Here is a 7,126-nt window from a genome sequence, read left to right on the forward strand (position 1 = left end):
GAAACACGGCATTCTGGTCGCACAAACATCACGGATAAATTTTAATATCGCGTCCAACTAAACAGCCCTATCACACTGTCGCAGTCGCTGCAGCGGTTGGTTCCTGAACCTGACGCTTTGGCTTCGATCCCGCCCATGGCGGCTGAGTATCAAGGCAAGCGAAACGCAAACCACCAATGGGTCTCGATATAGTCGAATCGACGAAAATGCCTAAGCCGGCATCATGGCGGTCTGCTTAGCTTTTATTGCCTCAACTAGGCATATACAAAGTTTATAACGGTTCCCCTTCTTCTGTCATTAAAATAGGTCTTGAAGAGGTCCACTTTCTTGCCTTTTTAAACCGCAGACTGCTTCAAACTTTTCTTGGATGCTGCAGTGTGGAACGCTGTCGGAACTGTGAATGTCGCGTTAGGAAGTAGCCGTGCTTCTGCCCCGGCAATGTATCCGGTTCTGGATCCATTACGGGCAGGCTAGGCATACTGCTGCAACACTAGATCCAACTCATATGTTATTGCCAAGATCACTCGACACAGGTGTAACGGCCTCCCTAACCAGGCCGTTCTAACGTGCATGCTTGCCCTTGGATAGAGTGCCTGCCATTGGGTCATAGGCTGCCATTGGTTTCAAATTTCAAGATCCCATCTCACAGTGGCTGCACGAACGGATAGTTCCTAGCGAGTCATGCGGCCTTGTGAGTCCGCACAACTCATTAGCATAGCAGCGCCAGGCCAAGTCGGCTACCCCTTTCAAAGGCACGCCCAATTATTCCTGTACGTCCATATCTCCTCATTATCTGCCTGTGGTGTCCAGGCTAGCGTTGCGTTCACCGCGTGCGGTAGCACTTCCTTTCCTTTACCACACGCATACACATAACATCACGTTCACCGAGGCATGCCACTTCCAATGCGCATACATCAAGGCGGCCTCCGCTGTGACAAAACCCTCATAATGGAAGACATAGAACCGTAGTTGGGACAAAGTGATCTAGAACCGCCCACTGTTTCGTTCCTAGCAGCTCGCGTCACTTTGATACGTTAATCATAATTGATATAAACAGCGCGAACACGAAAACAAGGGACAAGAAACAAGAAAGCCAAAGTAAATGCGCTGACTCACAACTAAGCCTAAGCCGTTTACTCCACGGCCCAGAAAAACAAACATGAAGAAAACGAAACAGTCACGTGAAAAACCCCTGGGTTCACCTGCTGCATAAAAAGTACTTTAAAAAATCACTTAAAAAAGACACCTCTTTGCTTGAAAGAGCAAGAGACGTCTTGCTGACACACTTATTGTGCGTTGAAATAAAATACGCTTCCACTATCTCTCTCGTTATCTTCTCTTTGTGGCGATATAAAATCTTAACACTGTCAAACTTAGGAGTGCATTTCTTCTTCTCCTTCTTCATTATTTCACATGACTGGCAATGGGATACTAGAAACGTTTTGTCCTTTCCAACTTCCAAGTTGTTACAGTGTTCCTGTAGTCTCTTATTTATACACCGTCCGGTTTGTCCTATATAACTGGCTCCACAAGAGAGTGGAAGCCTATACACAACACCTGTCTTGCATCCAACATAGGGGTTTCTATGTTTCACCCCACATTCTTGCTTCTTCTCTTCTCTTTCCCTTTGAACAGCCGGGCAGATCCTCTTCATCTTGAGCGGGGCGGTCAGTGCGACGTCCACATTATACCTCTTGCCTACATTTTTGAGGCCATGAGAAATCCTGTGCACATACGGTACCACGGCAACCTTCCTCTTCCTCTCACCCATGCTGGGCAGGGATTTCAGTCTGTGCGTTCTTTTAAGGTTCTTCAGTACCCGGCAACTGGCCTCAATAATAACTGACTCGCGATAACCGGCCTTCGCAATTCTCTTCACTTGTCTTTCAAAACTCTTGCCCATGCCGTGGTAACAAGATTTCGTCAACGCACTTAATAAGCAAGTGTTTATCATCCCATTCTTCACTAATTTGGAATGTCCTGAATTGGAGCCTAGCAACGGCTTCATCGATCTCGGGTTGTATTCCCAACAAACATGATCATCACCGAATTGAATCAAAATATCTAAATACTGTAACTGATCTTCCACTGGTTTCTCAACAGTAAATTCCAGGCCGGATCCACATTCAGTAAACACATCCATAATGTCCTTCATTCTTTGATTGAATTCCTCACGGTCTGTTAATACTAAAAAGTCGTCCACATACCTGAAGGTGGAATAATGCAAGCCCTCCAAGTTATCCTTCAGGTGTCTGTCCACGTACATTAAGAAGATGTCCCTCAAGACCGGTGCAACACTCGATCCAATGCATACTCCAGCCTTCTGCGTATATAGCTTGTTCTTCCAGCCTATGAAGAGTCTTCGCCAGCACCACAATTCAAACGCGTCATTTCTTCGGCGGTCAGCCTTTTTCACAGTCCAACTCTCGCATCCATACATCACAACTGGAAAGACCATAGGGACCGGACAGCTGAACGGGTGGCGCCGCCTCTCGGCGCTTCCCCCAAGCATCGGAATGACGGTCGCATTGGTGTGCAGTGTGTTGCTGGTTTGTGCAGTTTGCTTCGCTGCTGTGGTTATGTTGTGCGTGAATATGTCCGGTAAAACGAAGTCCAGGCAGACGCGTTGTGTTGTTGGTTGCACTAACAGCTACGCAAACTCGTCGGATGCTGCACAGCCGATTCATTTCTACCGATTTCCATCACATTTTTATCAGCACCAGCAAGAACGGCGTGCGACATGGATACGGTTGGTTCGAAGACAGAGGTAAGTATTCACTATTCTTTTTTACTGTGCGGTCGTGGAAACATTGGGGGCAGGTCTTAAAAGTTGGTTTTAACCGGAAGTTTTCTACCTTCTGTTGCGCAGGAGCGACGGTACGGGCGCCTGGCAGCCGAAACCACACCCCCGCATATGTAGCCGTCATTTTATCGGCAATCGAAAATCGGAGGAATCTAACAGCCCAAGTTATAACCCAAGCATTTTCCCGCCTGTATACAAGAAGAGGCCGGCACCAATAGATTGCCAGGGACGTTACGAAAGGTAACAGCCGTGCGTTGACAAAATTAATGTTTTTTTTTTTTAACGTCGAGCGCTTTGCTCGAACGTTCAGTACCACAGTACAACTTGTGACGGCGGTTTTCATGATCCTCGTTTATTCAAGTGTAGGTGGTAGAAACATGTGGGTACTTAAGAGAGACGTGCCATTGCAAGTAATCATTCTTTCAGCTCCAGACAGAGCACCAAAGCTGGTAGCTTTCAGTTTCAGAAAGTATGACAGTCAGCTGGAAGAAACTTTCATGCTTTAATTGCATCTACTAATAATTCATGTCACGGTGTTTACCAACATGCTTCAAGACGCGGGAAATTTACGTCCTTGAGCTAAAAGAATTTGGAAACATGATTTTCAGCAAGATAAACATTGGTTACTGCGTTCCCTTGGTGTAATCTTTTATTTTACAGTGTTTACCAATACGTTTGCTTTAGAAAGATGTGTGTAGATTTATGTTAAAAAGGAAGGATAATCTCTCCAGATGAGCTCTTCGTGTTTTGTTTATCATCTCAGCCACAAAATCTGCATTAACAAGCCTGCCTGAGCTGAATCCCCATGGTCTTACAATAAAAAAATATATATATTTGTAGCCCTAAAGGGCTGCATAACAGCCAACTGCATAACTGTTTCGTGGTTTGGTTTCTCATGGTATTAACAGAGGCATCAATCTCTAACGACCAGCATGCATACAAGGCGTCTCCAGGTAATTATTAGCCTAAAAGGCAAATTGAATTATTAATCAGCTGAACTAATCATTATTTTGTTTATTCCTTGCACACAGAAGGTATGAATCACAGTATTTAAACAAAAAGGCTCAAGTTTAAACATGTGTAGTTGCTTTCTTCTCTTGTACAAATGTTATATGATTCATAACAGCTTTACTGATTTTCTTTGTGAAATTTCCAGACTAAGCAAAAGAAGAAACAACAAGCTTCACTCAACAATTAAAGCAGGGCAAGAAGAGAGCAACCAGGTACAGATTCATTAAGGCATATCATTGGTCTAGTTGGCTTGCATTCACTATGCATAAACAAAGCAAAAATGGGGGAGCCCTGTCCAGTCCTCGATGAAACGCAATAACTTGATCAAGTGTATTAACTGGCACAATAACTAGATGTTTTTGCTGTCAATTTTTTTTTCATTCATTGTTGCTTTTATAAAGGTTTAATGCTGGTATCTATTATCCTACGCAGTTTTATTTCACCCAAATTCTAGCCAGATGTTGTGCGTTCCACATTATTTTGAGCACTATTTAAATGCAATGCATGTCTGTCTCACATATTCCAGATAGGCATTCTTTTTGTTTTACTTTAGCCAGGTGAGCCACACTGCCCTGAGCCTGAGGAACATGTTCCAGAGCTATGTCACGACAATTTGAAGGAGGTATGATGACTACGTTCGACAGTTGTAGATATCTGACCAAACGCAGGTCACTTCCCTGACAGTGCTAACAATGCACTTTCTTTGTTGCATTGCAGGTTGGAACAATGACGTCAATTCACCAGGAAGAATCACTTGCCGAGCCCCATGTTTTTCTTAGCTTTACTGACAGCAACACTGCATGCACACAGATTTCATGTAAAATTGTGTCAACAGTATTTATTCAAACCGAACCTTGTACAACACAAAATACCGCATCAGGACCAGATCACAAGAGTGTTTATTTCTGTGGAGCTCAGACCGTACAGTCAGATGAAAATGCCCTGGTAAGCTTGTGTTCAGTGACATTATCAGTCTTTTCATTGCTAGCTAGCATCCTACCTGACACCAGAACGGTGTATGAGTTGTCGAAAGCTGACAGACTCACCCTTTTCCTAATGAAACTGAAAACTGGAATGACCTACACAGCACTAGGAGCCTTGTTTGGTGTACACCGTAAGACTGCAGCCAGGTGTTTTCTGGGCATTCTTGAGACACTCTACACCAAAACACGGACTTGGATCGAGTGGCATCACAGGGATGACGTGCATTCAACAATGCCTGAGTGTTTAAGTTACACTATCCCAAATGCAGAGTTGTGATTGACTGTACCGAAATCCCAGCAGAACGCCCTGCATCAGTAGAGTTACAAAACCTGATGTACTCAAATTATAAGGGAACATATACTGCAAAATTTCTTATTGGAATTGCTCCAAGTGGCCTTGTAACATTTGTGTCTAAGGCATATGGAGGAAGGGCAACGGATACATTCATCACAGTTGATTCAGGCTTGCTTTCACTATTGGAGCCGGAAGATGTCGTGCTTGCCGACAAAGGCTTCCCTGGAGTACGTGTTGATGCGGCAGAAGCAGATGTTATCCTGGTTATGCCACCATTTGCTAGTGGCGGAAACTTTACAGCAGAGGAAATGTCTGAGACCTACAACATTGCAAGTGTTCGCATACATGTAGAGAGAATGATCCAGAGAGTGAAGAATTTTAGTATCATCAATGTCCGGCTTCCAGTTGAGCTACATGATCGCATTGACCAAATTATGCATGTGATTTGCGTCCTGGCAAACTTGCAAAATGGCATCTTCAAACAATATGAGTAATCCTTTTCTCTCATACAGTGATTCCACATACCACATTTTTTGTACATTTGGTGCAATACACAAATATTCAGTATCACAGAACTGCCATTAAATATGAAAATGATCACTGGTTTGACTAGCTGATGCATTTGGAAAACATATCACAGTTCTCAATGAAGCACATATAACATATCACAGTTCTCAATGGAGCACATATAATACTGACCAAATAAAAAAAACTGCAAGTTTGGTATTTCTGAAACAGCATGAATCACATCACCAAAAATGACATTAAGATATTGTTCCTAAGTAAATGCAATTTTAGTTTTTTTCTCAATTGTTATGCTAAGAGTATGTATAGCGATGTTAAAAAACACATTTTTTTATTTTGGTTGTTGATTTCTGATGCCTAATCTCATTTAATCACTAATCTGGGCAACAAGTGTGTAAAGTAGAATCGTTCAAGCTTGGGCACAATTTGGCTTAAAAAGCTGTTGCAACGTGCAATGGTTAGCACCATTTGTTCCTTGGGGGTGTATATTACAAGCTGGCACACCTGGAGACCAAGAACGTAAAGAGCTAGCTGTATCTGAGTGTAGTATTGATGTGACTCTTTAAGTTTGCAAATTCCATCCGATGAAGCAATGTATGAAGGCATTTACCTTCAACAAAGCGTTCTTTGCCACTTCTTTTAGAATATGGGCACTTAATCTCGAGCAGCTCTGTTAAGCCATAATCGGCTTCGATTAACCCATCAGGGCTGCACGCCAGCCACGGCTGATCTAATTTGACAACAAAGCTTACAGTGTGCACTTGTTTGTTATAGTGGTACTTGTACCATTCTCTGGCAGCCGGCTCAAGCTTTACTCCATACAGCATTGCCTGTGTCGTGACGCGCTTTTGTGAAAGTAGCTTTTCTGCTACTTCCTCCGGAGGTCTCCTCGCTCGAAGTATTTTGTGCGCAGCCGTTGAGGTTATCCGACAAGACCTGCGAAAGAAAGCCAGTAGCTGAATTACGCATCTTACAAAGTTTAAAACAATATCTTGTTTCTAGCTGTGACAACTAAAGAAAGTGCTTTGACTAATAGATGAGATAAAAGGTGCCTACCTTGCAGCATGCCACTCTTTCGTTCTTTGTGCTGTGCACTGAACCGGGCTGCATACATTAGTCTTGTAGAAATAGTCAACTGGGCCGCTAAGGTTGCTGCTGTGGCTGAAGTCGTCACAATAGAGCAGAGAATCTTTGGCCCAAGTGTATTCTTTGGAGGGAGTCTGAGAAAAGAATAAAAAGGTATTTTTGTCCCGCCAAGCTGCACTTGACTTTCTCGCCAAAACCTTCCTGCTGTGTCTCAACACTTGTTTCGCCCCTCTCCTCTCGCCTTCTTTTTGCAGCAAGCATGGTCACCATTGGGCAGTTTATGAAGCCGTACTTATCTAGCACATACATGGGATCAACACCACCCTGGGCTGAAGCATCTGAAAAATGTTTAGATTTGTATTAAAACGGCATTTAATGGCAGGTGAAGTTCAAAGTTCTTTTTTTTTCTCATGCACTAGGACA

The 7,126-nt window shown here is 43.4% G+C and overlaps 1 pseudogene; it reads left to right on the top strand.

Annotated features, from left to right (window-relative positions):
• Window positions 1–4,283: 4,283 nt before the first annotated feature.
• Window positions 4,284–5,799, top strand: LOC146186654 (uncharacterized; annotated as a pseudogene).
• The last annotated feature ends 1,327 nt before the right edge of the window (window positions 5,800–7,126 follow it).

The sequence above is a fragment of the Amblyomma maculatum genome, chromosome 6 (assembly GCF_055883805.1).
Source record: "Amblyomma maculatum isolate TAMU_Amacu chromosome 6, ASM5588380v1, whole genome shotgun sequence".
In the NCBI taxonomy this organism is placed as follows: Eukaryota; Metazoa; Arthropoda; class Arachnida; order Ixodida; family Ixodidae; genus Amblyomma; species Amblyomma maculatum.